Here is a 20,897-nt window from a genome sequence, read left to right as displayed (position 1 = left end):
TTGAACGACCGCGCAATTGTCAGTTAAAGCGACGCGGTGCTGAATCGCAAAAAGTGCTCTGGTCAGGAAGGGGGTAAAATCTCTTGGGGCTGAGGCGGTTAAACAAGCACATGGGACAGCTGGCACATATCAGGAATATAAAATGTTAGGGTAACAAACACTTTAATTCATAGAATGAATTAAAAGATAAGATCACCTTAAAAAAATAAATAAATACATAAATGCACATCTTTTTTCACAATAAATGGGATGAATGAATAATGAATGGATAGCCACTTTTTTTGTGACAGTGAATGTAAAGAGGGGATCCCCGACCCACTGTCATAATGGGGGCTCAGGATGGAGAGGAGGCTGATCAGTTAGTAATATGTTACACCCTAAATATGGGTGTAACATGTACCATTTTACGAAAGGTGAACTTAACCTTTAAAGTAAAAAATGCTTAGGCTTTAGACTCCAGACAAACAGCTACAAATATAGATACAATACATTTATGGAGGCTGTTTTACCTCTCAAAGGATTTGTTTTTCTGCTTATCCACGCCTGATCTTTACACAGTCCTACCCCACAGCACTGTGAATCTGCTGACTTGAGTTTGTTTGCTAAGATTAAATAGTCGAACCATGTCACTGGTGCCATGCAGGTCTCCTGTAGACCTGTCAGTGTATCTGTGTGCCCGTACATCCCATATGGACAAGCAGATACACTGACAGGAAGAATCAATGAACCACAACGGTACTCCACAGCGCCATGATAGTTCATTGTTAACTACAAGCTGACATCCGCATGATGTTGAGACTTGTAGTTCATTCATACGCAGAGCTCTGTGTATGAATGACGTGGCCGTAGTCCCACACAGCCACGCTGATTACAAAAACTGACAGCTAATATGGGGAACTTCTACCCGTACTGCTGTTCTGGGGGGGATCGGACGGCGGTTGCAGCATTGGGAACATATAACATGTTCCACCCTAAAAGCGGGTGGAACATGTAACATGTTCCCAAAGATGAACGTATCCTTTAAAACAGGATGGTTATAGATTGGACATATGAAGCTATGATGTACCACTCTCCAGCTGGTTATCAGGGTCCTAAATATTACATTCAATGGCTGTCATTGAGAATAATGGGAGGGAGAAACTGAGATGAATGGTAATAAAAAGTGTCAGGGAAAATGTCTTTTGGTAAAGTAGGATTTTTTTATTGGGCAGGTGACATTAGTCTAATTGGGCACAGGCTATAGCACTGTACATCCACTGTTAATAAGAGGACACCAAAATGCATTGCTGTATTGGATTCTGATGAGCCCTTTTAAATGTCATAATCATTATATCCACTATATACACAAATGCAGACAGGCAATTAAAGGTATTTGAATGCAGACTAACAATGTGAAATGATTATTAAACTTATGCCACTTAGCTTTCAGATCTCCTGTAAGCACGTGAAGGAGTTAATTGCTTCTCATTTAAGTATGTGAGACATTCCAATTCTTCCCAAACAAATCTCTCTTTGAGGATTTCAAGTCAAAAGAAACCTGTACTGAAAGAATATGATTGCCTTTGCTGACCTCAGCTAAAAATGATAGCTAGCTGGCTGTCTTAGCAACCTAAGGGCTTCAGTATTTTCTGTGGCTAGACCTATTACAAGCATTCAAATTGGGATTTTTGAATTTACTCAGCCTTTGATTGCTGCATGCTTGTTCCTGGTCAGTGACTCATATACTATTGAGGTCAGTGAGATCCAGGCAAATAGCATGTTCAGATAGAGGTAAAAAATGGTAGCCTTTATATTTCTTTCAGTATGGTTTTAGTTCAATGGAAACACCAAAAGAGTGTAGCATTTTAAGTACAACTTGGTACTTAAGCAGATGGTACATCCATTAGGGCCCATTCCCATTTTCATGTTGTGAAAACACACAAGTTACCACATGTGCTACTGCAATAGATAAAGTATTAATGCAGTCAACATGCATTGCTGCATTGCAGTGCCATTCATTTTAAATTGCACCCAACACGCTGGGTGTAATGCATCTGCATTGTAGTGGGTCACAATGCATGGGAACCCATGGTAGTGATGAGGTGCTGTAAATGGCAGTAAAAGAAGGGTCATATGCTTTTGAACGCATGTTAGTGTTAATTGACAGACCATTTATTTTGAGTTGGCCTTAACAAATGTATCACAAATGAAGCAAATTGGTCCTTAGGATCTTAGCAACACTCAAAACAATACTATATATAGCTTCAGTCTTAACAAGATCCTGTCAGGTCTCTAAAGAAAACATAGCTGTAGTAAAGTAATACTCCAGAAAAACGAACTCCTCCCTTGCCTGTTGGGCCTGTTGTGCAGGGATTGGCTGCTCATTTCTATCCAGGGAGAATGATTACAGCAGCATTTACTTATCTGATTTCTAATTCCCACAAGCTTCTCCATGCAGCTAGACCAGCCCCTGCAGTCTTTTCTCACAGTACAAAAAAATGGCCACTTCCCCCCACCAATAGGCAGCCATTGCAGCAAGGAGCACATGGAAGGGTGACGCATGTCACACAAAATCAAAGAAAATTCCGAGCTCATCTTATCGACCAGCCTGCAACCAACTGAATCATCCAGTCTAACAGTATGCATTAAAAACAGGGGTTTCATTTGCACTTTTATTTTTATTATCATTATTATTTGTAGTCCTAACTCTATAAATTTATGAGAGCCTCCATAGTAGAACCACATGCATTATAATGGATAGATAGAGGGCAGGTGAGCCTGGAGGGAGCCCACCCCTCCTTAAAGGCATAGAGGAGCACTTGACCCAGCAGATGGCACAATGCCATCATTTCTCTGGAAGGAATAAAAATATACCATTACTTAGAGGATATCATTCTGGGAGACTCTGCTCAACAACTCAGAAAGCATCAAGACCGGGTCTTTCTGACTCTAAACAGTTTTGGTTGGATAATAAACAGACAAAAGAGCCAACTCCATCCCTCCATCTCAATCCAGTGGACTGGACTATTGTCACCTCGGATGCCAGCCTCTGGGTTTGGGGGGCCCATTGTCAAGAAAAACAAATCAAAAACCATTGGAACTCACATACAAACAATCAAACTATTTGGAACTCAAGGCAGCCTTTCTTGCTCTACAGGCTTTTCAGGAAGATCTTCAGGGAGCATGGGTCAAGATGCTACTAGACAACAAGACCGCAGTAGCTTACCTTGCCCACCGGGGGGACAAGGAGTCTAACGCTCCTTCACCTGTCGACAGACATCTTTGCCTGGGCAGAGGAGCATCTTCAGGACCTGACAGCAGCATATCTCCCAGGAAGTCAGAATCAACTGGCAGATCAGCTGAGCAGACATTTGCCCTGAACACAGTGAGTGGTCACTCCAACAGAGGTACCTACAGACAGTTTTCAGGAAGTGGGGCACGCCCACGGTCAGTTTGATGGCGACCCCACAAAATCCTCAGCTTCCCCTGTTTGTGACGAGATACAGTTACACAGGAGCACTAGGACAGGATGCATTTTTGATCCGCTGGGCCTTTCCGATGGTGTACATTTTTCCACCAATCCCGTTATTAATGAATGTCCTATTGAAAATCAGAGCAGAGACGGACCACACAGTGTTGGTGGCTCCCTGATGGCCAAGGAGGCCTTTGTTTCTTTTGTTCATACAGATGTTGTCGGCCCTGCCATCCCATTTCCAGCCAAGAGGGACCTTTTGACCCAGAACCAGTGGCGAAACTCCAACCCGGCAAAACTAAGACTAGCAGTATGGCTGCTGATTTGGCCCGATTAAGGGCTCAGGGACTTTCCTCACAGGTGGTACAGACTCTGGTACAGACTCTAAAAGGCCAGAAAGACCTCAACCAACCGCACCTATGAACGTGTTTGGAGGAAATTTGTGGAGTTCGCTGAACGTGAGCACTTTTCTCCTGAATCTCCTTCTCGGCCAAACATACTGGATTTCCTGCACTCAGCCCTAGATAAGGGGTTTGCATATAACTTGATTAGAGTGCAGGTCTCTGCCCTGTCATCTCTCACCAGGCATAGGTGGGCTGAAGATCCTCTAATCAGGCATTTTCTGCAGGCTGCAATTCACATTAAACCACCAAAGAAATGCCTTATACCTTCCTGGGATCTCGGCTTGGTCCTCAGGTCACTCAAACAACCTCCATTTATACCTCTGGACTCTTTCTCCCCGTCCCTGACCTTAAAAATTGTGTTTTTAATCGCTATAGTCTCCACAAGGAGAGTTTCAGAATTGGCAGCTCTGTCCTGCAAAGAACCTTACTGTGTGATCCTTCCACAAAAAGCCATTCTCCAACCTGCTTCAAGTCTGAGGTCTAAGGTTGCATCTAGCTTCCATGAGAATTGGGAGGCAACCCTCCCAAGTTTTTACCAAATACCTTCATCTTCACCAACAGAGGATTTCAGCTCACTGGATCTGGTCATGTATCTGAAGAGATCTGCTCCTATTAGGAAGGTGGATGACCTTTTAATCCTCCCAATGGGAGCCAAAACGGGGTGAGGCGGCAACGTCAAAAATTTTCTCTTCCTGGGTATCAAGGGTCATCACCCTAGCCTACAAGAACCAAGGCCACAGCATACACAAAATTTGGGACAGCAGTGGTCTCGGCAGCCTTACAAGAGAAATAAAATTAGTTTTTCCTTATTATGCAGCATATTTTGGCTAAGTGTCCTTTGTTTTCCCGCTCTTCTTTTTTATTGCTAGTTAAATCCCATGGTGTGCTGACGTGAGGTTAGCCAGGAATATGGAAAATTGTTATCAAATACCATAATTTTCCTTTCCTGACGTACCCTCACGTCAGCACAACTTTCCCGCCCTGGTGGCCTGTCACTATCTATTTAAAGAACACCAGGGATTAGGAGGGTGGGCCTTTGTTTCTATCTATTGGAGGTGGTCGTTGGGGTTACTTACAAAGGATTAACCCATGGTGTGCTGACATGAGGGTACGACTGGAAAGGAAAATTACGGTATGTATTTGATAACAATTTTCCATATTTTGACATGGCTGAAAATAATAAAAAACTTCAAACATGTTCTTTGTTTTTTCATTTGTATTACTTCTTTAACCAGTTGCCGAAAAAGCCGCCGCAGTTATACTGCGGGAAGTTGGCTTGGCTGCGCGAAGCAATGTACTGGTATGTTGGTTCATGCACTGGCTTTTGTAGGGGCACGCACGCACACCTGCGTGTCGCAGGAGCTCGCCCACGGGTCCGGCGGGCTTGATGTCTGCTGGCCACCCGCGATCGCGGGAAAGAAAGGCAGAACTTGGATCAGCCTTTGTAAACAAGGCGGATCCCCATTCTGACAGGGGAGGAGAGAGAGATCAGCTGTTCCTAGTGATCAGGAACAGCAATCTTTCACTTATTCCAGTGAGCCCATCCCCCTGACAGTTAGAAATTACCTCCCTAAGGCACACCTAACCCATTTATCACCACTAGTGTTAACCCTTTCCCTGCCAGTGCCATTTATACAGTGATCAGTTTTTATAGCACTGATCACTGTATTGGTGTCACTGGTCATCAAAAAGTGTCACTATGGGGTTAGATTTGTCCTACGCAATGTCGCAGTCCTGCTAAAAATCATAGATCGCCACCATTACTAGTAAAAATAATAAAAAACCAAAAAGTCCCTAAACCTTTCCCCTAATTTGTAGATGATATAACTTTTGCACAAACCAATCAATATACGCTTATTGCAATTTTATTTACCAGAAATATGTAGCAGAATACATATTGGCCTAAACTGATGAATATATATATATATATATATATATATATATATATATATATATATATATATATATATATATATATATGTTTGATATATATTATAGCAGAAAGTAAAAAAAATATAGTTTTTCTTATAAAATTGTCGGTCTTTTTTTGTTTATAGCGCAAAAAATAAAAATCTCAGAGGTGATCAAATACCACCAAAAGAATGCTTTATTTGTGGGGAAAAAAGAACATCAATTTTGTTTAGGTACAGAGTCGCATGACCACGCAATTGTCAATTAAAGTAATGCAGTGCCGTAGCACAAAAAATGGCCTGGTCAGGAAGTGGGTAAATCCTTCCGGGGCTGAAGTGGTTAAGCAGTGCATTGTGCAATTATTGTACTGTGTTTGTACTGTGTGTTGGTAATTATCAATACTTGCCATCTGAAAATCTTACACAAAAGTGAAAAGCTGTATGCTATGATTGCTCCAAATTTACATGTGTAACATGTGCAAATTAAACAGGTTATATAGCCTAAACATTGTTAACCATAATGTATTCCTATGGGTAATGTTAAAAAGATTTGTTTCCCCAACCAGCGCCACCCCCCCTCCCTATACTTACATGAGCCCTCATACAATCCAACAATGTACCCATGTGCATCTTTTCTCAAAAACAAACATTTACAATCACTTTAATGGAACAGGCGCACAGGGTACATAGGGGATTGATTGGAAGTTAAGAAAGGGGTGACCTTACTATCATTATTTACTATTTGAAGTCATATTAATGAAGTCATAAAAAAGTTACTCGGCTGGTGAAGTAATTTTCAATTAGCTTCTAATGGCATTCGTTGCCGTAGGAATTCATAGACACCTCTGGGGTAAAAATTTGGTCATCATCCTTCATTTCCTCCAGATAGATGTCCTGCAGCAGACCAGCGTGCCAAGCATGTTGTGGAGTATGCAGCATTCCAGGAACATGTCCATAACATTATCCAGTGCATACCTCAAGAATCCACTGGATAGTGATATGCAGCAGAAGTGACTCTTTAGAACACCAAAGGTCTGCTCAATCACAATCCAGGTTCTTGAATGTGCTCAATTGTACCTTAAGTGGGCCAGAGTGGTACAGTAGGATATTGGTGTGAATAGCCAGGGTAGACAAGGATATCCTGAATCACCTAATGAAAAAAATACATTTTGAAATACAATACAACACATGTACAATACAAAAATGTATTTAAGATTATTAAGAGGTTTGAAGACAGAATGGAGCTTACATGTAAATATTAAGTTGGGGCACATATATATATATAATGATTAAAAACTTGCACAATTGCACAATTACTCATCGACTTACCAGGTAGCCAGCAGCCATCAAATGTTCCTTTCTCAAAGTTTTTATAAAGGCTTAGTATATGGGTGTCCTGGACAGATGCAGAAAAACCAATCAACATATCGGTGATCAACATTTGGGCATCACACACCATTTGAACGTTCATGGAACAATATCCCTTTCTATTTTCCGGTAGGTGTGCTCCTTGTGACTGGGTGGGAATAGGAGGACATGCGCACAATCGATTGCACCATTGCATTTGGGATCAATGCCATGTTGTAGAATCCTCCCTTAATTCATTCCCACTCCTGCGTGATGAGGGCATGTAGATGTAGGTTGGTGCTCCTGAATAAAAGACATGTAGCACTCTTCCAAGGATTCTTGAAAAAGATGCTTATGACATTCCGACCACATCTCCGGCAATCATCTGGTAAGAGTCCTTTCCCAGAAAATGCAGTGCGGTAGCAATTTGGTCATGCCAAGTATTGCATGACTCCGCTGGGAGGCAGTCTCCAACACAACATGCAACCTGACCTACAGTAGGAGACTAAGCTCCTTGGTCAGACAGAACTTTCACAGTGCTTCAGCCTCCATAAAGTCATCCAGAAGTGTACGCTCTGAAAAATGCATTGAAGCCATGAGAACAGCTCTTCTCCTCCTTCTAATGCTGTGTACACACGACTTTTTGGCATCAAAGGTCTGACGGAACGAATCCGTCGGACAATTCGATCATGTGTGGGCTTCATTGGACCTTTTCTATTGAAAATTCCAATGGACCTAGAAATAGAACTTGTTTCAAATCTTTCCGACGGACTCGATTCCTATAAAAAAAAACGTTCTTTTGTATGCTAGTCCGACGGACCAAAAACAACGCAAGGGCAGCTATTGGCTACTGGCTATGAACGTCCTTATTCTAGTCCGGTCTTACGTCATCACATTCAAAACGATCAGACTTTGGTGTGATAGTGTGTAGGCAAGTCCATTTCGTTGGAACTCCATCGGAACTCCATCGAAAAATTCTTCGGAGTTCAGTCTGACGAGAAGTCCACTTGTGTGTACGTGGCATAACACACCTTCTCAGGAGGTTGAACTGCAAGAGATTACATTCAAACGCCTCCATAGCTGATTTTTTCACAATATCCAAACACCCGCAGAGGATCAGGAAATACTGCCTGTGATACCACCAGCAAAACCCTGGTGATAATAAATATTGCAGGTTTCTTATGCGGAAACCCTTAGTAAATTGACCCCAGTAGTGCCTACTCTTAGGGCATAGTGAATGTGTCACATAATTCAAGGAAGTAATGTATAGGAATCTTCACAAAATAAGTTTACAAACTTCAAGATCATTCGGATTAATAAGCGTAAGCAAAAATAATTTAAACACAATGTGGAAATCAATATATAGGTGTAAGTATATCAAACACAGAAGAGCCCAGATCCTGATGATCACGGCTGATCTCTCAGGTGTGCCAGTTTATGAAGCTGAGATGAGGAGTGGAAAACATGTTCTTCACTTCTCATCACAGGACAGACCCTTCTGTCATTCACTTTTACACAGATGGCCAGTTTATGAAGAAGAGATCTGAAGATCTCACTGGCCATCTCTGTAAAAGATTTCTGTCCCAGATTCTCCAGCTCAGAGCTGGAGAATCTGGATGAAAAGTTGTTGTAATGTGAGGGAAAGGGCTTCTTTCTTCCTAATATCAGCAAGAGCAAGCTTAAAGATTGATATAGATAATAACTATATATGTTTATGTGTGTATATATATGTTTTATATATACAGTATATATATTTACAGTGTATATATATATATATATATATATATATATATATATATATATATATATACACACATATATACACGCAAACCGTACAAATATACACACACAGTATATTTATAATGTATTTTCTTTTAGGACCCATTCACATCTGAGAAATGCAGAACTGTTGGCAGAATTGTGCAATTCTTGCTGCAATTCCAAATTGCTATAAAATTGTGTCAAAATACGCAATGCACTTTTGGGTGACATTCATTGTTAATGGCACCCCAAATTCAGTTAGCAAACATGCATTTTGCCACACATTTTTTCATTTGAGAAATACACTACCAACATGCCAAAATGCGCATTGAAAAATGCACAACGCTCAATTCCCAAAAAATGTTCAATTTGGCTTTTTGGGCTTTTTTTGTGAGCATTTTGGTAAGGTTTTTAATGCACTTTTTGCTGCTTTTTCCAACACACATTTTGTCTTGTTTTTTAAAACGCATTTTAGCACATTTGTATGTGCATTTTGGTGCATTTTTAACATGTATTTTTTACCTGCATTTTTGTGTGCATTCTGGAAACACATGCAAAATGCATGATATGCTTGCGGTGCCATTAATTGTTAATGGCACCCCAAAAGTAGCTAGCAAATGTGCTGTTTGCCATATGCATAAAAACCAAATCAAAATGCATGTTAAAAAAGTGTCAAACTACATACTAAAAGAAGTGCCAAAATGTGCGGTACAAACCACACCAAAATGTAAGGCGCAAACCACACAATAACCTGTGCCAAAATGTGTGCAAAAGGGCCAAAATGTGTGCTTAAAAAATTGCCAAAATGCATAAACAAAAACCCCACGGCCAGATTTGCGTTAAAAAAATACGTTATGTTAAAAAACGGCAAAATGCATATAAATAATGCCCAAATGAGCAATAAAACAGAATATTCTATCATACTTACCATAATTTTCCTTTCCTGACACCAATCCATGGCAGCATACTAGTGATAGGCTCCGCCTTTCTCCCCTCCCTCAGGACCAATGAAATAACATAAATTAAAGGCCAATTAGGCCCCGCCCCATTCTTAGCAATTAGCTAGATACCGAAACGCACAAGGGTGGGTCCCTATGCTGCCATGGATTGGCGTCAGGAAAGGAAAATTACGGTAAGTATGATACAATTTTTCATTTTCCTGACGCCACCATGGCAGCATACTAGTGATACATATCCTAGCTGACAGGGTGGGTTCTACTTAACAAACCAAAATAATTATTTTATATATATTATGTATATATTTTTAAATGGGACAGAAGACTGAACAGTCATTCCTCTGAAGCCCACTGATGATAAGGCACCCAGATCTATTCTGTAAAGGTTGAAAAGGTATGCTGGGAAAAGCATGCCACTTTCCTGTAGAATGAATCCATAGTTGCTTTCAACTGGGCCGCCTATGAGGCCTCAAACCCTCTGGAAGAGGGTGCATCCTACCACTGAAGGAGGCTCACGACCCATTTCCCATCTGCACAACCAATCTTGCTAAAGTCCAGGAGGCAACCTCTCTTGCCTGATGAATTCCATCTGGAACAGTGAAAGACTTATCATATGAACTGAAAAGAGCAATTGTGGGCAGAAACTTCTTTCAAGCTCTGGGAATGACCAATTTGTGTGGTTTTCTTGCTTGAATGTCTGGAAAGTTAGGCAATGGACAGATGATTGATAGATGGAGGGCTGTCGCTACCTCTGATATAAGCTGAACTACAGGATGCAGCTCTACTCCTGTAACAAAAGCAATATGCTTTTCTGAAGCTCTAAGGGCTTGAAACTCAAACCGACTTCTGTTTGGCGATTTGTGCTAAATACTGGTTAGTAAGCGATGTCTTAAACTGAACACTGTTGGAGTAAACAGTTGAAATAAACCCCAACAGCATCGAAAGATTTTAATTGTGAAAGATTCTCTCTAGCGGTTGACGAAACCTCCTGTCTTCAAAATTTTGCAAACTAAAGGGCCTTTGGCCAAATTAAACCTTGTTCTTGCTGACACCTGCAACCTCAAAAGAATATAGGGTAAGGTTCATGTCCAATCTGACCTACAAGAAGACCAGAACAGCTGCCACCAGAGGTGCTGTAAGAATAATATCTTGCCATGCAAAATAGAAAAAAAAAAGAAAAGTTTGTTCCAGATCTTGGCATAGAGGCTGTTAGTAGAGTGCCTTTTGCACCCCCCCAAAGTAGAGCTCACTCTTGGAGCAACTCTGGAGCAATCTAGGTTCTGCGGCTTCCCATTCCCACCCTTATGCTTGCATCTCTGGTCTGTGCATGTGTGAAGGGGAATCGACTTCTGTATTCTGAAGTAGATAGCCAGGAAGCACCAAGACTCCTATGGTCAGAATGGAGAGGTGGTCGTGACTACCATGCTCATTCTTGACAGCTTCCAGAGGAATTTCATTACGAGAGAAGTTGGAGAAAAATATATACAGTAGACTTGATTGCAGTTTCATGGAGAAACTCAGCTTCTGTTCTCTGCTTTGGGGAGCGGAAACCGAGTCAGACCTCTTCTTAAATTGGCATTTGCTGTGAGAAGCAAACAAGCCTGTCTGTGTTAGGCCACCTGTGGACAAGCCCCCCCCTCATGCTCTGGCAAGCTTGCATGATGGACAGTATGTCTGTGTATTCCAGTCCCTTGGGAGGTAAATTGCTTCCGGAATTTGCTGGTGATCTTCCTACCCAGACATTCTGGGTTCTACATCTCTCAATAGCATATTGCCGCGAGATCCTCCCTGGAGCTGAAAATACGCAATTGCTGTCCTGTTGCTCAACCGCAAGATGACTGGTCACTCTTGATTCTGTGTAGCAAGGTCAAAGTGATAAAAAAGGCTACCTACCTTCCAGCGCTTTCGAGACTACCTTCCTTGGCTAGTAATCTCCGCTTGCCTTGACCGACAGACCCTCGCAGTGCGCCTTCCAGGCTGTCTTGCCGATATGATTCATCACATTGATCCAGTCAGCTGGTTTGTGACATCCTCAAGGTCTTTCCATCACCGCGGACCGCTATACATACTGCGTGACACTGACCACTGACCATAGCTGCACTGGATCCTGTTTCCTCCGTTGTAGTTGAAACTAGCACCGGTGCCCATGCACCCAAGGAATCATCGGTATGAATGACAACATTACGGCCAGGAGGCCGAGACACCTAGAAGTCTTCCAGGAAGTAGAAGCATCTGATCTCAGAATTCTCCTTATGACCCTCACCGTCCTTTTCTGATGGAAGCAAACCAGAGGAACCAGTAGAGCACACACAGGCACTTTAACTGTTGGAAAGCAAAAGTTGGCTTTTTTTTTTAGGTAGAAAGGAATGACGCCCAGGTAGTGGCGAATCTGTAGACCCCATTCTCCAAGAGGAACTGACATGGCACTGAAACCTCTGTGAATATTCTTAGAGATATTCATAGGCTAAAAGGTAGGCTGATAAACGGAGATGTGTCCAGCCAATCACCAAATTTACTTACTTTGGAATAAAAAAAGAAAGGAAAACATTTTGGGATGTAAGGCTAAGAATCCTGATGATCTAGCGAAAGCCTCCAGCCATCTGCTGCAAGCAAATGCTTCTCTCCAACCCCCGCGACCTACAAATGGGTGGGTAGGAAACCAACAATCTCTCCTGTGAGATGCAACCAGGATAGCTCCCCTCTGAGTCTGAAGTGTAAGTATTGTAACCGCCGTGGTTGCAGTGGATCTGGCAGCTCCGAGGGGGAGAAAAAGGTCCGGAGAAGGAACAGCGAGGAATCCACCGAAGTGACCATGAATGCCTATCCTCCAAGGATCTGCACAATCCACTGTCCAGTAAACCGTGATGCGTGCCCACTGGGACTTACCTTAAAAGTCTGGGGATACTCCTGGTAAAAGGGTTTTGTGGGTATCTGCGGTACACCCAAAGATTTTCATTTATGGACCTTATGAAAGGTTGCCCCTAGAGGAGCGGAACCTAGCGGGAGAAAAATATTTCTCCCTTTATTTATTATTATTTATTTTTAGTTATATATTTTTTTTTTTTTTACTTTCCTGCTTTCTGTTATGGGAGAAGAACAGACCCTCCTCCTGTCACTTCCGACATGGCTGTCTCTGGTTTCATATCAAACAGAGATCTTGCACTATAAAATGACTATTCTAATTTTGTTTCTAGGAAGCCAAACACAGCCATAAGTCTCAACCATAGGGTACCCCTAGCCATAACTGAGTATAGCATTGCCTTGGCCAGGCACCAGGTTGAGACTATTGCTGTTTCCGCAGTGAAATTTGCCGATACATCTTGGCCGGGTCCCAAGATATCAGCCCTAAGGATTTCCTCCCCAACCATATCCTGGTAGCAGAAACCCAAAGTACCGGTCACCAAGGTAAGGGCCTCTGTTGAGTGGCAGGCCCTTCCCAGCCTCCACCCTATTGAACAACAGAGGTCCCACTGTAGGCATGGATTTCAGCGATGCTATATCCACCTTGAATTAAACCAGTTTCCTTAATGGAAAAGTGATTGCTCATTGAAAGGGTAAATATGACCTTGTCTTTTAACCCATGTAATGGTCTGCATGACTGCCTCGATACACAGTTCTCCAAAGAAAAACTGACACCAAGTAGCTCCAGATCTTCTTCTGGTGCAAGGGAGCTAAAATAATTTGCGGGCTGCGCCCCCTCATTAGGAGTACTGAGAGCATGAGTGATCCATGAGGCAGGTTGTTCTGCTAGTGGCTAGACCCACAACAAGGGGGCTGACTAGCTAGAGTAATTACAGTGAGTTTAAAACAGAAGTTTTGTGCCACCTTATAAGTAATAAAGACATTCGGTATTACCTGTCAGCTGCAAACTTCAACCAGGCCGACTTTACTCACCAGCCTCCTAGGCATAGGCACTGTGCCACAGGTCCCACAGGACTCTTGTTGGGGTGCTGGGTTTGGGAAAGAAGAGCTAAGACGTTTTCCTTGGAACCTCTCTCCTGAGTGGGAGCGGGATCCGAGCTATGCTTCTCTGAAGAACGTCCGCCTTTCTATGGCCTCTGGCTCTGGCCTTTGAGATCGTGGGCGCGCGGAGCTGAAGCAAATCAAAGCAATTCGCATGAGAGGGCACTCTTTTCCTGAAAACTTACCGACATGGTGGTCCCCACTCTAAGTGTTGAGGATCTTTTGTATGGGTGGTGACTGATACTCGAACCGTGGAGAAATGAGACAACCAGCTGAGAGACGGACAGCCACAGAAAGACAGAGAAGAGGAAAAATAGATAAGGCAACAGCGACTTTGTTTCTCCCTCTAATAATGTATATTTAAATATATACATCTACACTCTCTTTTTTTTTTTAAATAATATGCATGCATATATAAATATATGCACATACTGCTCCATATAACACCCCCCCCCCCACATACATACATACCAACCAACATAAGAACACACACATGCATACACAAACATAAACATGAACATATATACATACTGCAGAGGGTCAGCCTGGGGCAGGGTCAAGAAATGGTTAATTGAAGAGGGCAGATATTTCCCCTTCAGACCTGCTAATTGTCAGCTGGGATGAAAGTCTCAGAGAGGAGCTGTTTGAGTAGGAGAGAGAGACAGAGCAACACGCTGTGTGAAAATGTCCATTGCTGGAAGGTGTGCTGGGTGAGCTTGACCACATAAAGACTGTAGCTCTGATTGGAGCCATGAACTATTATCTATAAGCCTGTGTGCTGCTAAACTGTGAGCTGTACCTGTGTGCACAACCGTGTGACAAGACAAGTCTGTCTTATCTTATGTTTATTTTGCTGAATAAAGCCACTTTTGTTTTAATGGACTGTCTCTGAGCCAGCTGTCAACCACTCTGATCCCCTACAATACACACATCCATATACACACACACACAGCACACACGCATATATATATATACACACACACACACATACATATATACAGTACATACATACATACACACATATACATACATACCCACCTGCCCCAAACCTTTACATACACAACCTACAAACATAAGCTATACCTACAGCCGGCCTAGGACAGCAAAGGACAGAGAACCTGTCTAGGGGGAGTAATGTACCCAGACCAGAGCCACTGCAGGAGGAAAAGAACAGGAGGTGCAGAAAATGACAGGAGACAAACAGAGGCAAAGGTAAGAAGGTTGCATAGCTGGCCTCCCAAAACCCAACAAGCGTTGCAGACACCAACCTTAAAGGCAGATTTCATTCCTAAATAGGAAAAAAGAAAAAGCCCCTTTTTCTTTTTTCTTCATGACTTCATCCATGATTGGTTTCTTGTGACCTTTTGAACCTGCCTGGAATCGGAAAGTGTGCGAGTGAGCTGACCACCTCCACCGTTGACTGTCCTGGCTATCGGTGACCGTGACCCAAGTGATAACCTCGCCTATTGGAGATCGTGACTGAAGGGAGAACCTTTGGGGAGAGTTCACGGGAGGCCACCTCCACAAGCTCTGACAGACGTACTGCTATATGACAGATACGTCCCACTGGATCTGGTAAGAGTACTTAACTCTAGATGTTTATGACGTGTTGCCTGTGATTGATGTGTACTCCAGTCTTCAGTCAACATCATGTGTCCAAGCTCCCCTTCTGTTTGAGAAGACTCCTTCTACTTATATGTATTGATTCTAGTCTCTTGACTTTTGTCTGCAGAGCTTAGCACATTGCTTCTGGACATTCCTATACTTAACACATTTCTTTTGGACATTCGTATACACCTCACAAGTGTTTATTGTGTTGATCAGCATTACTTATAGTTCTTTTAAAGTCACCGATTTATTCATTTATATTTGATACACTTTTTTAATTTTTGGTTTAGCGCTGCACGTATTTTTTATACATTTTATGCGACTTGGTTTGTTTGTGTGCTAGCAGCTATTCACCACTTGTTCACATATATTTGGTTTGGGGCCAGCGCAGCTTCTCATTTATATCTCGGAGCCTATCACTAGTATGCTGCCATGGTGGCATCAGGAAAAAGGGCCAAAATACACATTTAGTGAATGTGCCAAAATGTGTGTAAAAAAAAAAAAAAAAAAAAAAATTGTGAGTTAAAAAAAAGCATTGGTTTCACTTTTAAAAGTCAGCTGCTCTGTAATCACACAGGTGTCTCAGGAGATCACAGGCAGCCCTCCCCCTTCTACACAAATCTCAGCTGTTCTCTCTTCTCCTTCTGAGAACAAATGTTCTCTGCTTCATAGACAGGGTGCCAGAGGAGATGATTTTTCCCTGAGAACTGAAATGAGATAAATTATCGCTGTTTAATAAACGTACACCATAATTAAGATTTTTGACCATAGATATGCTTTAACCATTTCAGCCCCAGAAGATTTGGCTGCTGAATGACCGGGCCATTTTTTGAAATTCAGCACTGTGTCGCTTTAACTGACAATTGCGCGATCGTGCGACGCTGCACCCAAACAAAATTGACATCCTTTTTCTCCCACAAATGGAGCTTTCTTTTGGTCATATTTGATCACCTCTGCGGCTTTTATTTTTTGCGCTATAAACAAAAAAAGAGCATCAATTTTGAAAAAAACACAATATTTTTTACTTTTTGCTATAATAAATATCCCCCTTTTTTAAAAAAAAAAGCTAATTTTTTCTCAGTTTAGGCCGATATTTATTCTTCTACATATTTTTGATAAAAATAAAATCGCAATAAGCGTATATTGATTGGTTTGCGCAAAAGTTATAGAGTCTACAAAATAGGGTATAGATTTATAGCATTTTTATTATTTTTTTACTAGTAATGGCGGCGATCTGCGATTTTTATCATGACTGCAACATTATGACGGACAATTTTGACACATTTTTGGGACCATTGGCATTTATACAGCGATCAGTGCTATAAAAATGCATTGATTACTGTAAAAATGTCACTGGCAGTGAAGGGGTTAACACTAGGGGGCGATCAAGGGGTTAACTGTGTTCCCTGGGAGGTGATTCTAACTGAAGGGGGAGGGGACTGACTAGAGGAAGTGACAGATCGTGGTTCCTAGCTAATAGGAACACACAATCTGTCACTCCTCTCAGAACAGAACAGGGAAGTGTGTGTTTACACACATTCGTCCCTGTTCTGTGTCTCCTGCTCACGATCGCTCTTGGCCGACGGTCATCGGCATCGGCACCCCCACTGTGCAGCGGGCGCGTGCACCTGCTATCCCGATCCCGCGAGCCGACATATCGCTACGACGGTTTGTGGGATCATGCCGACCTGCTGCTGTAAAATGACGGCGATTGGTCAGTAAGCGGTTAAACTGTGTGTGCAGCTGAAATTTACATTCTACAGGCAGACATAGTTCAACTGAGCTGTGAAAGACAGGGACAGGAACCCCACTGAAACTGGAAGTCCAGTATACTGTTCAGTACACCTTAATGGTACTGTAAATATAAACATGTTCTGTGTGTGCACCTGTTAGTATAATAACTATTAATAAGTTTAAAATGTCATTGTCAATGCAACTATGAGTGCAAAATTTAAAAATGAACTGTTTGGCTATGGCGTACTAGAGTTGGCACAACAGTTGTCTAATGCTTGTAGATTTAAATTTAATGTGGAAAAGGTTGCTGACCTTTTGTTTACCCAATATCTAGCATAAAAAGGGTTAAGTTCTCATGCATCTGGGAAGGTTTAATGGAAACAGTTTACAAAGCATCACATGATGTTTCCCTGATAGAAGAACAGATTGCAAAAGGATTAAAGAGAAAAGCATTCCAAGGAAGATTATAAGGCAAAATCTGTTCTAAATTCTATACAGATTACTACTATGTGTTCCTTGATTATTGTACAACTAACAGAAAATAAGATAGAAGACTACTGATGCAAAATCTGCAATAAGCTGGTGTTTTACTTTAAAGCACAGGCTTTAAAATTGAGCCATAGGTAAACAGCAAAAATTGCGAGATATAAAAATCTAAAATGATAAGGTAAATAAAGGTTTTTTTATAACATTTGTTATTATTGCAGGATTTATAATATTTTAGTTTTGTAACTGCCTGTGGCATCTTCTCTAAGAAATTTAGTAGAACAAATTATAATAGCAATAATTGTAGTATAATCAGGGCTTTTTTTTTCTCTGAGAATAGGTGCAGGAACTCCCCCCATCTGAGTCACCCCTTGTCTCTGCCCCTACCCACCTCTGACCACCGTCCCTTGATTCCACCCCCTACCCACCTACCAGTACTGCCCCTTTTAGAGAATACAGAACCAAGTACCATTTTGTGGTGCTAAATCATTTGTATGGAACAAGTTAATGATAAAAAGAAAAGCAGTAAAATAGATCCCCTGCAGCCAGGAATAGGATCCCAGCAATAGATCCCCACACAACAATATACTCCCCCGAAACAATGGACTCCACCCCAACAACAATAGATACCCTGCAGCAATAGTGAGCCAACCACAACAAAATATCACACCCAGTAACAAAATATCCACCCAAGCAACATTAGACACATCCCCAGCAGCAACAACAGATCTCCTAGCAGCCAACATCAATAGATCCTCCAGCAGCCAGTAAAAATAGACCTCTCCCTCAAAAGTAGATCCCTTCCAGCAACATAAGACCCCCCCATCAACAATAAATTCCCCATTAGCAACAATAGACCCTCACACAAAATCAGATCCCCACCAGTGACAATAGATCCCCCAGAAGCCAACATCAATAGACCCTCCAGCACACCCCATGCTATTACATACATTCAGTGCTGGAGGTGCCGGAACTGCGTTCCCCCGCGTTTCCTCTGAAAAAAAGCCCTGAGTATAATAAAGCATTATTTGCATGTGTATCAAAAACGCATTGGTCAGGTAAAGAATACAGCTGCATATTTTATGATTCTTGTGTGTTAACTTACACAAGATATTTAGGTAACCCATGTGGAAATTTAATGGGCTAACATGAGAATTTAAATGTTTCTTATTTATAGAAATTGTGTGATGCTATGACACCCCAGAGAAGCAGTTAGCGAATAAATGTGAGTTACGCTATATTGTCAAAAGTATTGGTACACCTGCCTTTACACGCACATGAACTTAAGGCTGGGTTCACACTTATACTAATTGGATCCTGGTTTCCTCACATCAAATTTGCATGGCAGGAGACTGTGACCGGCTCTCAATGGAGCAGATTCACACATCTCTGGGGTGACTGCTGAGTGGATTGCATGGGGTCCTGTGCGTCTTTGGATCCATTCCTGATTCGTTCCTGAAACAGAGAACAGGGATGCACCAAACCCCTGCTGTTATCCGCATCTGAATTAAGTGTGAACCCAGCCTTAATGTCTTTGTAGGGTTCAATATTGAGTTGCCCCACCCTCTGCAGCTATAACAGCTTCAACTCTTCTGGGAATGCTGTCCACAAGGTTTAGGAGTGTGTCTATGGGAATGTTTGACCATTCTTCCAAAATAACATTTGTGGGGTCAGGCACTGATGTTGGACGAGAAGGCCTGACTCGCAGTCTCTGCTCAAATTCGTCCCAAAGGTGTTCTATTGTGTTGCAGGCCAGTCAAGTTCCTCCACCCCAAACTCGCTCATCCACACTATATTGACAAAAGTATTGGGCCACCCCTCCAAATCATGATGGAGGGGGGATTGTGGTGTGGGGTTGTTTTTCATGGGTTGGGCTTGTCATTAAGTTCCCTTAAGGGGACTCTTAAGGCATCAGCATATCAAGTCATTTTGGGCAATTTCATGCTCCCATCTTTGTGGGAACAGTTTGGGGATGGCCCCTTCCTATTCCAACATGACTGTGCACCAGTGCACAAAGCAAGGTCCATAAAGACATGGATGAGGGAGGCTGGGGTGGAGGAACTTGACTGGCCTTCACAGAGTCCTGACCTCAACCCGATAGAACACCTTTGGGACCTTTCTTGTCCAACATCAATGCCTGACCTAAAAAATGCACTTCTAGCAGAATGGTCAAACATTCCTATAGACACACATAACTATTAAAATGACAGACAGAAGATCATTGGCAGACAAATAAGAGATACTGTAGATATCCATGTCAGAGCTTTTGTTTGAGGAATAGATCATTTCCAAAGAAAAACTGTTGCAAAGTAACTGCAGCTTACGGCAAAGGAATTGATGGATATATGTAGACTCTTAATGTGCTGTGGCTATTTCTGGTGTTTTGCTTAGGTAGAAATTTTCCTTGCTTTGTTATTTTATTTCTAACACATACATATTATAAAAATCCAGAGCACCTAAAGGTAAGCAACTAAGAAGCAAAATGTCTGTTTCATTAGCTGATTATGGAAGCAGCCATCCCCCCATGTACTATAGCTCAGTGAAGTTAAGTCTATTGAGACTGACCCTGGTGATAGCATGCAGTAGTTTAACCAGGAAATGACTGCTTCCAACATAGCCTAATCACACAAGTATATTGCTTTGTGCCAAAGAGTATTCAAATGTCAAAGAGCTTTAGGCAGCAAGCCAAAACATTAACGAATCAACTTACTGTAAGCTGTACAGTAAATGCAGATGCTATGTTAAAGTCAGAAAGTTTACTCAAAAAAGCAAAACATTTTTTTTTTCACCTGGTGATGCCAGTAACATACCTCCAGCCCTAGGAGGATGACAACACTCACTCCCTCAACAGTATCAGGATAATATAAGCACAATAGTACTATAGGTCTCCTCTCCACTCTTCTTTTTTTCTTAACATAGAAGAACATGGTTCTGTAGTCCTCTAAGATAGCAAGTACAATGCACAGTATATCAGTTTTTCAACATTTTTTTTTTTTTTTTTTTTTTGCTTTTATAATTTTAACCACTTGACCACCAGAAGTTTTTTACCCCCTTCATGACCAGACCATTTTTTGCTATTCAACACTGTGCTACTTCAACTGCCAATTGTGCAGTCATGCAACACTGTACGCAAATTAAATTTATATCATTGTTTTCACACAAATAGAAATATCTTTTGGAGGTATTTGATCACCACTAGATTTTTTTTTTTAATATAATTTTTTTTTTCAGAAAATATAACATTTACTTTCGTGTTATAAAACATATCAAATACAAT

The sequence above is a fragment of the Aquarana catesbeiana genome, linkage group LG02 (assembly GCF_042186555.1).
Source record: "Aquarana catesbeiana isolate 2022-GZ linkage group LG02, ASM4218655v1, whole genome shotgun sequence".
NCBI lineage: Eukaryota > Metazoa > Chordata > Amphibia > Anura > Ranidae > Aquarana > Aquarana catesbeiana.
The sequence above is the reverse complement of the archived record's forward strand: the minus strand, read 5'-3'. Positions refer to the sequence as shown.